The sequence below is a fragment of the Rutidosis leptorrhynchoides genome, chromosome 6 (assembly GCF_046630445.1).
Source record: "Rutidosis leptorrhynchoides isolate AG116_Rl617_1_P2 chromosome 6, CSIRO_AGI_Rlap_v1, whole genome shotgun sequence".
Classification (NCBI taxonomy): Eukaryota; Viridiplantae; Streptophyta; class Magnoliopsida; order Asterales; family Asteraceae; genus Rutidosis; species Rutidosis leptorrhynchoides.
Window position 1 is genome coordinate 15,975,550 of NC_092338.1, and position 15,046 is coordinate 15,990,595.

Consider the following 15,046-nt stretch of genomic DNA (forward strand, 5'->3'; position numbering starts at 1 on the left):
GCATTGATTAGTCACCATGTGTAGAATTTGTCCTTTGATTTCATAATCTGGCGCATTAATGTCAGGATGAGTAATTGCGTGACCTTGGCCAGTGCGTTTAGCTCTCATTCGGTCTTCCATACTTAAAGGTTCTAGATTCTCCATAATTGAATTTGTTGAATCGGAATCACTAGAGGATTCTGATTTAATGGTTCGTTCCTCAACAATCTCTGTTTGAATGATTGGTGGTTCCGGAGGAAAATTTAATGGTTCAGGATCTATGAATCGTCCCTGAATATTCTCCGGATTCTCAATTGTGAGGTCGGGTTCAAAAAATGGATTATCGGAAATTTGAACTGGAGTACTTGGTCGACTGGATGACGATTCTAAAGAAAAATCAACGGCGGTAATATTTGCTAAATGTCTTGATCTAGTTACAGGTGGTAAACGTACAAAAGGTGGTGAACGTCTTGCTCGGTGCATTCACTGAATATCCTATTAGTTTTTAAAAGGAAAGAAAAATTATATAAGTTATCCAATCAATAGAATTTTCTGATTTTGCCCACGTTTCGAATAGCCAAAAGATGCAGCAGAGGGGCAGGATTCGTTTGGTCTCAATATAATTGAGGACTGTTTGGCTCCAATAACCCGGTCCACGTACAAATCCAACTATTACTACGAACCAGAAAATTTTGATGTCTATCAATTTAACCACTTAAAATAAATTTTCGTAATTTTAAGAAATTTAGATAAGAAGTAGAATAAAAATCTATGTCCTAAAACTAGAATAGCGAGAAATAAGAAAGAAAAAGAGCGTGTCGGAAAAAGAAAAAGAAAAGGGTTGAAAAATAAAAGGCGTCGGAAAATAAGAATTAAAAAGAAATGACTTATAGAACTTAAAAACACTCGACTAACCCAACCTTATTACTATCACTAACTTAAAATTATAATCGCAAATTGAGATTACTAATTGGAATGATAATTGATACATAGGTAAAAGGTGTCTAAAAATATTAAAGCTTGCAAGAAAAACTATATCCCAAATGGCAATAACTTAAAAAGATACTAAAACTTAAAAAGGTGTCGCAAAATTCTAAAGCACCTAAATCTTAGTCTAAAGAAAAAGCACTTAAGGAATTTTACGGCAAGGCCTAAAAATCTAGAAATAAAAATAACTATGGCAAAAACTATATCTTAAAACTAAATAAGAGCGAAAAATACAAATATTACGCTAAAATAATTAAAAAGGGACAAAATATAAAAATATACAAAAAGTGGTAAAAAGTATAAAAATTTTATTTTTATATTATTTATTTTATAAAACTATTACTTTTATATATATAAATAAAACTAATTAAAAATAATTATTACAAATTAATTAAATTTTAAACTAAATAATAAATTAATTAACCCTAAATACTAATTAATTAATATTAATAATAATTAAAACTCCGTAATAAATGCCAAATTAGGGTTGCTGTGTGCCCGTGTCAGACGGCTCCGCGAGTCGCGGTATTTTCTTCTTCAAACTCCGCGAGTCGCGGGAAATGAAAATTCAGATGACAGGCTGGTTTCGACAGGTTTCGTTTTTCTTTTTTTTTATATATTTTCTGTTTAAATATTTAAATAAAATATTTATAAAAACTAAATAAAAATTTATGTTTTAAAAGCTAAAATAAAAATAGAAATACTTTATAATAAAAATCTTAAAACTAGATTTATATATTTATTAATTAATTATTTTTTCGGTTTTTTTTTTATTATTATTATTAGCGTTGCGCTTCAGGCTTTTAAGCTAGATTATTCCCCGGCAGCGGCGCCAAAAATATACTTGATGTCGTGCGAGGTGTATATAAAATAGCTTTATATTTTACAAGGAAATACTATTAAATACGATACAATTTTACACAAGATATTTATTTATTTATAGAATGGATATACTTAAACCTTGCTACAACACTTATAGGCAGTGTACCTAATCGTACAGTAGTGTAGTTTTTAGTAAGTCTGGTTCGTTCCACAGGGAAAATCTTTAAACAAAGCTTAACGCTATATTAGTTTACTTTTATAAAAATACAAATATATATATAAGTAATATTATTATTATAAAAGGGGGGTTTTTACCGTTTAATGACCGGTTTGTCGATTTTAAAACTTTAGTCGTAGTTAAAACCAAATGTAAAATATAAATAAAAGACTTAATTTAAAGCGTAAAGTAAATAACGATAATGAAATTGCGAATAATAAAAGTGCGATAAAATAAACTTGCGATAATTAAAAAGTGCAATCAAATACAATAACAATAAAAGTGCGATAATTAGAAGTGCAATTAAATATAAAATAAAGGAAATTAAATATGAAATAAAAGAATTATGCTTATTTAAACTTCCGTAATCATGATGTTTGACGTGTTGATTTTAGTTTTATGCCCATGGGTTAATTATTCTTTGTCCTGGATTATTTAATATGTCCATACGGATTTGTCCATAATAGTCCATCAGTCATAAATATAAAGAGCGAAAGCCTTCGTCAAATTATTCTTATTCCCGAAGTCAAATATTCCAACTAATTGGGGATTCGAATTGTAACAAGGTTTTAATACTTTGTTTAATGAATACACCAGGTTATCGACTGCGTGTAAACCAAGGTTTTACTACTTTGTTAACAATTACACCAATTACCCTTGAATGTAATTCACCCCTGTTTCAACAAGTCTATTAACTATTAATCCAGTTCCGTGTCCAGTAAAATGAATAATTATTGGTATTTATAGATATCCCGCCCACCGTACCCAGTCAAGCGTATGTGGTTATATATAAATACGTCGAATTATAAGTTTGTATATTAAATTAACAAGGTATTGTTTAGTTAATATAAAACCCATTAATAGCCCATAGTCTAATTTCCACAAGTGTCGTTCTTTTATCCAAACCCCAATTATGGTACAAAGCCCAATTACCCAATTTTAGTAATTAACCCAACATCATGATTACTTCGGTATTAAATAAGCATAATAATAACTTAGCTACGAGACATTAAATTAAAAAGGTTGAACATAACTTACAATGATTAAAAATAGCGTAGAGTTACACGGACAGAATTTCGACTTACACCATTACAACATTCGCTAACATACCCTTATTATTAGGATTAAAATTAAAATTAAAATTAAAATTAAAATATAAATTATAAATATAAATATTACGTATATAGATAGAGAGATTGATATATTGGATGGTTTTTGCGATCAAACTGCGTTTGCTTTTATAGGGAATTGAGTCCAGGGGAACTCCGCGACTCGCGGCGTTTTTTGCCTTCAAACTCCGCGAGTCGCGGAGTTTGAAATTCCAGCTCACCAGCTTTGGCTTCTTTCTTGCCGACGATTTTAAATATTAATATAATATATATATAATTTTTAAGAATTATTTATATATTATATTATATTCATGTGCATAGTTGACTTGTAATTTTTAGTCCGTTGCGTCAAGCGTTGAGAGTTGACTCTGGTCCCGGTTCCGGATTTTCGAACGTCCTTGCGTACAATTTAATATCTTGTACTTTGCGTTTTGAATCTTGTACTCTTGTAATTTCGAGACATTTCTTATCAATAATTGGAACCTCTTTGATTGTATTTTGTACTTTTGAGCTTTTTGGTCGTTTGCGTCTTCAATTCGTCAAATCTGTCTTTTGTCTTCACCTTTTAATATTTAAACGAATATCACTTGTAAATAGAACATTTGCAACTAAAAGCTTGTCTTTCTTGGGGAATAATGCTATGAAATATATGTTCGTTTTTAGCATTATCATATATATACATTTAAATGTCGTTACAACGATAATCGTTACATATATGTCTCGTTTCGAAATCCTTAAGTTAGTAGTCTTGTTTTTATGCATATACCTCATTGCTAATATACTTATGGAGATACTTACTTATCATAATCTCATGTTAACTATATGTATATCCATATATATATCGTCATGTCGTTTTTATAAGTTTTAACGTTCGTGAATCGCCAGTCAACTTGGGTGGTCAATTGTCTATATGAAACCTATTTTAGTTAATAAAGTCTTAACAAGTTTTATTGCTTAACATGTTGGAAACACTTAATCATGTAAATATCAATTTCATCTAATATATATAAACATGGAAAAGTTCGGGTCACTACATGAATCGCAGATTGTAATCGTCAAGATACAAATGAGGTTTAAGATGAAATCAAGTGGCAAACTTGAAGAATTATTTAGTTTCATATGTTATAATCAATATTTTAATTCATTTTAATTGTCCAATGTTGGCAATCCACAGTTAGCAGTCCACAATTAGTAATCCAATAATTCATATATAGTTTAATATATAATATTCGAATTAATTAATACGTATTCGTGACCCATTGTATACATGTCTCAGACTCGATCACAACTCAAAGTATATATATATTATTGTAGAATCAACCTCAACCCTGTATAGCTAACTCGAACATTACTGCATATAGAGTGTCTATGGTTATTCCAAATAATATATTTAGATGCGTCGATATGATATGTCAAAACCTTGTATACGTGTCTATGGTATCCCAAGATTATATAATATGTATAATACAATATAAATTAGTTAGGATATGTTTAGTCTAGATTTGTTACAAAATTTTCGTAGCTAAAACTAGCAAATTTATCCAATTTTGTTTTACTCGCCATTTCTTCGTTTCAAATCCGTTTTGAGTGATTCAAGTTGCTATGGTTTCATAATGAACTGAAATTTATGAAAATAAATATAAAAGTATAAGTTTATAGTTGAAAATACAGGTTACAAGTCATTTTTTAAAGAGGTAGTCATTTCTGTCGAAAGAACGACATCTTGATGACCATTTTGAAAAACATACTTCCACTTTGAGTTTAACCATGATTTTTGGATATAGTTTCATGTTCATAAGAAAAATCATTTTCCCAGAAGAACAACTTTTAAATCAAATTTTATCATAGTTTTTAATTATCAAACCCAAAACAGCCCGCGGTGTTACTACAACGGCGTATGTCCGGTTTTACGGTGTTTTTCGTGTTTCCAGGTTTTAAATCATTAAGTTAGCATATCATATAGATATAGAACATGTGTTTAGTTGATTTTAAAAGTCAAGTTAGAAGGATTAACTTTATTTGCGAACAAGTTTAGAATTAACTAAACTATGTTCTAGTGATTACAAGTTTAAATCTTCGAATAAGATAGTTATATATATATGAATCGAATGATGTTATAAACATCATTACTACCTTAAGTTTAGTAGGTAAACCTACTGAAAGTAACAAAAATTTATCTAGCATTAAAGTATTCTTGGATGGCTTGAAAGTTCTTGAAGTAGAATCATGACACGAAAACAAGTTCAAGTAAGATTTCCACTCGAAATAAGATAGTTATAGTTATAGAAATTGAATCAAAGTTTGAATATGAGTATTACCTTGTATTAGAAAGATATCTTACTATAAATAAGAAAGATTTCTTGAGCTTAGATGATTACTTGGATTGGATTAGAAAGCTTGGAAGTAATCTTGCAAACTTGATAGTATTCTTGATTTTATGAAACTAGAACTTATAGAATTTATGAAGAACACTTAGAACTTGAAGATAGAACTTGAGAGAGATCAATTAGATGAAGAAAATTGAAGAATGAAAGTGTTTGTAAGTGTTTTTGGTTGTTGGTATATGGATTAGATATAAAGGATGTGTAAGTTTGTTTTTATGTAAATAATTCATGAATGATTTATAATATTTTTTGTAATTTTGTGAGGTATTTCATGCTAGTTGCCAAATAATGGTTCTCACATGTTTAATGACTCATATGGGCTGCTAAGGAGGTGATGATTGAGTGTATATACCAATAGTATATACATCTAGAAGTTATGTATTGTGCGAGTACGAATACGGGTGCATACGAGTAGAATTGTTGATGAAAATGAATGAGGATGTAATTGTAAGTATTTTTGTTAAGTAGAAGTACTTTGATATATGTCATGAAGTCTTCCAAAAGTGTATTAATACATCTTAATACACTATATGTATATACATTTAACTGAGTCGTTAAGTCATCGTTAGTCGTTATATGTAAGTGTTGTTTCGGAATCTTTAAGTTAACGATCTTGTTAAATGTAATTGATCCATTGTTATTACACTTAAATGAGATGTTAAATTGTTATGTTAACATGTTAACATGGTGTATTAATATATCTTAATATCATATATATATGTGTAAAATACTATTACAACGATAATCGTTACATATATGTATTGTTTCGAAATCCTTAAGTTAGTAGTCTCATCTTACTCGTGTAGTTCATTGTTAATACTCTTAATGATATATGTAATCATCATTTCATGATGTTAAACATAGTGTATTAATATCTTAACATGATACATATGTATTTAGTAAGACGTTGTTGTAACGATAGCCGTTATATATATCGTTTCGCGTTTCTTAATTCACTACTTTCATTTTATGTATATAACTCATTGTTAATGTACTTGGTGAGATACTTACTCGTCATAATATCATGTTATATATATATATATATATATATATCATGTTTTTTTTACAAGTTTTAACGTTCATGAATCGCCGATCAACTTGGGTGGTCAATTGTCTACATGAAACTCATTTCAATAAATCAAGTATTAACAAATTTGATTGCTTAACATGTTGGAAACATTTAATCATGCAAATATAGTTTTCATTTAATATATAATCATGGAAAAGTTCGGGTCACTACAATAAACACAACAGAAATGATTTATTTGTGTGATTGAAATTAATCAGTAACAGAAAAATAAAATAAATAACAACAGCAATCGCTGTTACTCATTTTCTAAAAAAAACTCAACTCGACCATGGATAATTTCATATCAGTGAATCAATTATAAAACAATTTTTGGTTCATCAAACAAATTAGAAAACATCAATGTTTAGTGGTTGTATTATTTAGAAAACGAAAATAAATAAATAAATAAATAATTTAGAAAGTACCTGCTGTATGTCGCGGTTCAAAACAAGAAAATTGATTATGAATTTGAGAACGTTTTAGCTCATGAATCTTACATGAAATATGTTGCAAATCTTTTATAGAAACTATTTGAATCATTAATTGATCCATAAACTCAAAAACAAATTCGAATTTTGTCAAGAACGATTCGTTTGACTTTTGAAATTTTAACTTTGACTCTATAATTAGAACTCGATAAAAGGATTTGGGAGCTGTGACTTTGCAGATAGTTTCACTAACGAATTCCCAACAAAACTGCACTTATAGATTTTGACTTTCGATTTGAATTCGAAATATGAGTAAAAAGTGAAAAGAACAGAGTTTCGAGCCTCAATATTTAATTTTCTGTTTAATCGCCCAATTAATAGAAATTAGAAAAGGTTGTATTTGATACTGAGAGTGTATGGTTGATCAAATTTGACACTGTTTTTGAGCAATACGTTTGGTTTCTTGCAATTGATGGTCGAGCTGTATTTTATCAGAAAACAATAAGAACAGACAAAACTAAGACTTTGATGTGTAACGGAATTTGGATTGATCTAATAATTGATATCGACTTTTAAGCAATTAAGCAGATAAATTAAACACAAGGATAACGATATGAAGTAGAATTACGTATTTATCTTATATTTATTTATGCATATACCGTAGTTATATATGTACTTATTTATATATAAACATAAATTTGTATTTTGTATTGTATATGTAATTATATATATCAGTTTATATATATTTGATTTTATATATATATATATATATATATATATATATATATATATATATATATATAAAATTCATAAATTAAAATATTAATATTAATAATACTATAGAAATATTAATAATAATACTAGTAATAATAATAATATCAAAATAATAATAATACAACTCAAATTTATATATATATATATATATATATATATATATATATATATATATATATATATATATTTTATTTTAGAAGTAATAGTATTACCAATACAAATATTAATGTTAATATCAATAATAATAATGAAAGTAATGATAATAATATTAATATATCAATTATATTCAAGCTTGTAATTTAATATAATATCATTATTATTTATGTAATATTATATTATATGATGACATTTACTGATTATTTACATTACTATATTTTATATATATATATTATGACAACATATATATTTATATATAATAACAGTAAATTAATTATTCTAATTGTTATTTTACATTTTAATTCTAATGATTCATTTATATTTTATTATTTCCAATACATACATTTATATATATATATATATATATATATATATATATATATATATATATATATATATATATATATATATATATATATATATATATATATATATATATATATATATATATATATATATATATATATATATATATATATATAGTGGTAGGATCAAGAGGGAAGTAACCATTCGGGGGGAAGTGGGGGGAAGCAAAAACTTTTTTTTTTCTTCGTTTTTTGAAAAACCTTTGTTCACGAACATTATAGATGAGATGAAAATATGAACATTTAGTAGAGACACTTTGTGATATAAATGTTTTTATTTTTGCGGGAAAACGCTCGAAGAAGTAATATATAACAATTATCGTGTTTTTCGAGCGTATTTTGAGGTTTTAGCTATTGGGGTTTAGATATTAGGGTTTAGATATTAGGGTTTATAGGGTTTAGATATTAGGGTTTAGAAATTTAGGGTTTAGGGTTTAGATTTAGGGTTTAGATTTAGGATTTAGATTGAGTTTTTAACACGAACGGTTTAGAGTTTAAGGTTTAGGATTTAGGGTTTGGTGTTTTGGGTTTATGGAATAAACCCAAAACACCAAACCCTAAACCCTAAACCCTAAACCCTAAACTCTAAATCGGGCTAAATTTTACTTCACAAAACATGAAAAAAAAACGTTCATATTCTTCACGAACAATATTATCTTGAATGTTATTTTTGTCGATCATTTTTCCGCCTAAATAATAACACTCATCACGAAGTGTCTCTTCTAAATGTTCATATTTTTGTGTGATCTTGATGCCGGAAAAAAAACGAAAAAAAAACGAAAAAAAAAAAAATTTGCTTCCCCCCGATTGGTTACTTTCCCATTGATCCTGCCCATATATATATATATATATATATATATATATATATATATATATATATATATATATATATATATATATATATATATATATATATATATATATATTTATTTATTTATTTAAAACAATTGTTCGTGAATCGTCGAGAATAGTCGAAGGTTATCTGAAACTATGTAAACAGTTCAAAAGTTTTGAGACTCAACATTACAAACTTTGCTTATCGTATCGAAATCATATAAAGATTAAGTTTAAATTTGGTCGAAAATTTCTGGGTCGTCACAAGTTTTACTTCCTCCAACAGTCTCTAAGCATAAAACAACCTACCTTAATCGGACAAGCATAAAATCGACGTCGTGGATTTGGAGAAGTCCATGGTGTACGGAGGACCGCGCTTCGACCACACCAACACACAACCATTTTTGATTTCGATTATGAATGAATAGATTTTGCCCGGTAGTAAAATTAGGGTTTAGAAATTGGGAACGAACTAATTGAATTGGGAACGGTTATAAGTTTTATAGACATTATCATGTGACTATCCATGAGTTTCTCCAACAAATAATATAAAACATGTGCGGACTAAATTGCCCTCATGTGCTTGGCATGTGAGCATATTTAACGTCAAAAAACTAATGGGTGTTAATGCTTGGGTCATCAATATCGAAAAGTGATAGTTCAGGGTCGTTTAGGTCAAAAAAAAGATAAAGGTCAACCGTGCATTTTGATACAAACATGGTGGACCATCCGCGCAATTTTGTCTTTTGTAAATAGAACATATATTGATGGAAAACATGATTGTGACAATTTGTACACACTTTCCCCGTTTAGTTTGGGGGTGATCGATCACCACTCACCAGTCATACATTTTAGCTTCTTAAGAAGTTATGTGTCAGCCTGCGTTGCTAAAATATACACACATAATAATAACCGGCCGAATAATACTAAAATACAGGGAGAAACAAAAATCAGGAACAAGGAAATGAAGCCAATATTTTATTTTTTTTAAATTGAAACTATGCCCCGTTTGGCGCACGGAATCCAATGGGATTCCGGCGGAATTGAAATTGAATTTAGACACGACGCGTGTCTAAATTCAATTCCAATTCCGCCAGAATCCCATTGGATTTCGTGAGCCAAACGGGACCTTAAGATTCTTTGGTTTTAAAGAATTTTTTTTTTGTTTGTACATCGATGTGGGACAAAAAAGCCTTAGCTTAGAATTTCAACCAACAACTTTAGATGTTAAATGTATCATTCCAAGTCGGATATGTACCTCATTCATTGTTGTATCCAACGTCACTTTGTGGTTTTTTTTTTTTTAAACAAATTATCACTATTGTTGTTATTGTTTTGTTATGAACATATTAGGAAATGCTAGGCAACGAGAATGCGACTTTTGCGGAACAAGTTAAGAAGCTTAATCGCGAAATGTTAGGGCCTTTTATTTCACCTCGCTTAGGCATTCAAATTCTCGGGACCGACCCTGATTATAACTATTGCTAACAATAAGCAAGAGCAGCAAATTGACTAACGGTGATTTCTTTACGTTTTTTTTTCCTGTAAATTTTCTTATCAAACTACAAATCAAAATCAATACTACAATCAAATGATAATTCAAATCAATAATCAACACATATCCCAGTACCATTACACCTAAAATTATCCCAAAATACAAATCAAAACTATTAAAGAAACCAAAATATACATGCTGCTATTATTTTCCGATTTCTATCAACAAACCTAATACCTAATTTTTTATTTCTGAGTTTCTTCTAATAAGTTAAAAAAACTGAGAAGAAGCAATTTCATAAAACCCTAAAATACCAAACACCAAATGGGTTTGATTTTGTTATAGATCTCGATATTAGAAACTTTAAATAGGGTTTGTTATCACATAATTGATTTGGGTTTGCAAATGGGTTTTTGTTGGAGGTTTTATTGAGATTTCGTGTAGGGTAAAATAATCGATAGCCGGATAAATCACTGAATCGTGGTATCACTTTCCGAAAGTAATTATTCGACCCTTATTGCCTGGGTTACACGAATATCACTTTGGGATAAGACAGAGATTAGTTCTTGTTATTGGCAGTAAACAAGAACTCTTTTGCATAAGAGTATTAAGGTGTTTTTCGTATATCTTATTCTCATAAATGATAGTCTCTATTTATAGGCACCCAAAAACAAGTATTATTCCACGATGGAGATGTTTCACTAACTAATTTCGTTTTCAAATCTAAAACAAATCCTTTACATAAAGTTGTTTGTTTTATTTCAAACATCCTAATCAAGGAAATCGTTTTCAAATCTAAAACAAATCATTTACATAAAGTTGTTTGTTTTATTTCAAACATCCAAATCAAGGAAATCGTTTTCAAATCTAAAACAAATCATTTACATAAAGTTGTTTGTTTTATTTCAAACATCCAAATCAAGGAAATCGTTTTCAAATCTAAAACAAATCCTTTACATAAAGTTGTTTGTTTTATTTCAAACATCCAAATCAAGGAAATCGTTTTCAAATCTAAAACAAATCCTTTATATAAAGTTGTTTGTTTTATTTCCAACAACCAAATCAAGGAAATCTAGATTAAATCCTTTTCATAAAGTTGTTTGTTTTATTTCCACCTAGTGCAAGAATAATACTTCCGTAATCACTCAAATTTGTGATAATGGAAAACCATTTTCGGGTCCGGGCAATCTATCACTTAATGGGTGTACACTCCGTACCTCCTAACCCATTTACAAGTATAGATTAAATCCCTCAATTACACTAAATTTCTAACAATCCTCCCCAATTTAGTGCAATTCGTTTCATGAGAATTAAACAAATTAAAACAAAAACTCATGCATAAATGAAAATATCTTGAAGATTGAATTTTCACCTTAGTACATTACACATTCCAAATATTCGAGAATCAGGGTGTTCTAAGAATTGAACCCTTCAACCCATTTTGAATAACTGAAAATAACATACACATAAGTTTTCAAATACTCTAAAGCTATCCTGACACTTTACAAGCCATGTGTCCATATCCTTTCATGAATGTATCCAAAGCTAAAAGTCCAAGCTTTGTTGAAGCGGCAAAACTTCACATTCACATAGGTAGTTCACTTCAGTCATGCACCTGCTCTTGCACTTTTTCAAATGAACTATTAAGAAGCTAGACTTCAACCTGACCTTCAGCAGGTCCGAGTACATACCTTACCTTGGGATGATATAAAATTTATGTACTCCAAATTTCTAAGTATAAGCCTTCCGCATTGAATTCAACTTCTAATTTTCATCAGAAGGGAATTGGGTATCTTATAATTAGAAATTTATGTGGACTTTAAACCCATCCCCACAGCAGACTTGTCAACCAAGTCTCTTGCCAATCCCTTCGTCAAGTGATCAGCTAAATTCTGTTGTGACCTTACGAACACTATAGAAATCACCCCATTCATGATGAGTTCACGAATCATACTATGTCTGACACCTAAGTGTCTAGACTTTCCATTGTACATCTGGCTATAAGCTTTTGCCAATGTCGCAGCACTATCACAATGGATAGACATGGGTGCTATAGGTTTAGGCCATAATGGTATCTCATGGATCAAGTTTCTAAGCCATTCTGCTTCTTTACCAGCAGCAGCTAAAGCAACAAACTCAGATTCCATCGTTGAGTTGGTAATACATGTCTGCTTTTTAGAAGCCCATGAAATAGCACCTCCCCCAAGCAAGAACACCCAACCACTCGTTGAAGAATGATCTTCAATATTGGTTATCCAACTCGCATCAGAATATCCTTCTATTACAGAAGGAAATCCACTGTAAGATAAACTATATGCCATAGTTTTCTTTAAATACTTCAGTACCCGCCTAATTGCTTGCCAGTGATGAGTACTAGGATTACTAGTATATCTACTCAGTTTTCCCACAGCAAAAGCAATATCTGGCCTTGTACATGTCATGGCGTACATCAAACAGCCAATCACCTGAGAATACTCAAGTTGTGATATAGCTTTACCTTGGTTAGGCATAAGCTTCTCACTTGGATCAACAGGTGTACTCACAGGAGTACATTCAAAGCAATTAAACTTTCTCAACACCTTCTCAATATAATGAGATTGAGAAATTGAAATTCCTTTGCTTTCACGTTTGATCCTAATACCAAGGATAACGTCAGCCTCCCCCATATCTTTCATGGAGAACTTTGATGACAAAAATTCTTTTGTTAAATCAACTTGACTTTGGTCAGTCCCAAAGATTAACATGTCATCAACATATAGACAAATTATAACTCCTTTACCAGAATCATCAAATTTGCTATACACACATTTATCTGCTTGGTTCAATCTAAAACCACTAGATAAAACTACTTCATCAAACTTCTGATGCCATTGCTTAGGTGCTTGTTTCAAACCATATAAGGACTTCACAAGTTTGCACACCTTGCTTTCATTTCCTGGCATGACAAAGCCCTGAGGTTGGTTCATATAAACCTCCTCATCCAAATCACCATTCAAGAATGCTGTCTTCACATCCATCTGGTGAATAACCAGATTGTGAATTGTAGCCAAAGCAATCAGCAGTCTAATGGTAGTGATACGTGCCACAGGAGCATAAGTATCAAAATAGTCAATTCCAGACTTTTGTCTAAAGCCTTGAATGACTAACCTTGCCTTGAACTTTTCAATAGTTCCATCCACCTTCATCTTCTTTTTGAAAATCCATTTGCAACCCAATGGTTTGCAACCAGGAGGTAGATCAGCTAACACCCAAGTGTTATTGCCCATGATAGAATCTATCTCATCATTAATTGCCTCTTTCCAGAATGCAACATCCTGAGACCTCATTGCTTCATCATATGTTTTAGGATCATCATCAACATTGAAACAATAAGAATATTGGGTAGAAACATCATCCCTAGAACCTTCAACTAAGTATAGATGAAAATCTGGTCCAAATGATTTAGGTTTCCTTTTTCTTTTGCTTTTTCGAAGCTCAAGTGACTGATCAACAGCCTTTTCAGAGACTTCATCATTACAATCCTTATTGATTCCATTGTTACTTGGAATCATATCCTTTGGTCTAGGTATAGATGAAAATCGATTTTCATCAAAGATTGCATCCCTTGAATCAATCACAGAATTGATTGAGACAAACTCATTAGGCTCTATTACATAGAACCTATATGCCTTGGAATGTTCAACATATCCAACAAATATGCAATCTATACCTCTTTCACCTAAACTTTTCTTCTTGGGATCAGGTAGTCTTACAACCGCCCTACAGCCCCATACCCGAAGATAATTCAAGTTAGGTTTCCTTTTATTCCAAAGTTCATAAGGTGTAATCTTGTTTCTTTTGTTAGGAACTCTATTAAGCAAATAACAAGCTGTTAACATAGCTTCCCCCCAAAATCCTTCACTTAAACCCGAATAGGATAACATGGAATTAACCATTTTCTTAAGGACCCTATTCTTCCTTTCAGATATACCATTTTGTTGTGGAGTATAAGGAGCTGTGGTCTCATGGATAATACCAACGGATTGGAAATACGATTGGTCAATGTATTCACCTCCCCTATCTGTTCTAAGTCTTTTAATCAAAGCCTTTTGTTGTAATTCTACTTCAGTTTTAAATATTTTAAATTTATCTAATGCTTCATCCTTAGTATGTAACAAATAAACATAGCAAAATCTAGAAGCATCATCAATAAAAGTCACAAAATATTTCTTGTTCCCTAAAGTAGGAGTAGCATGCAAATCACATAAATCACTATGTATTAATTCCAAAATTTCAGTATCACGATGTACATTTTGAAATGGTTTCTTAGTGATCTTTGTTAACATACACGTTTTACACTTTTCATTGTTCATGTCAAAAACCGGTATTAATCCATTTTTAGACATATCTTGCATTCTTTTAAAGTGTATATGTCCTAGTCTAGCATG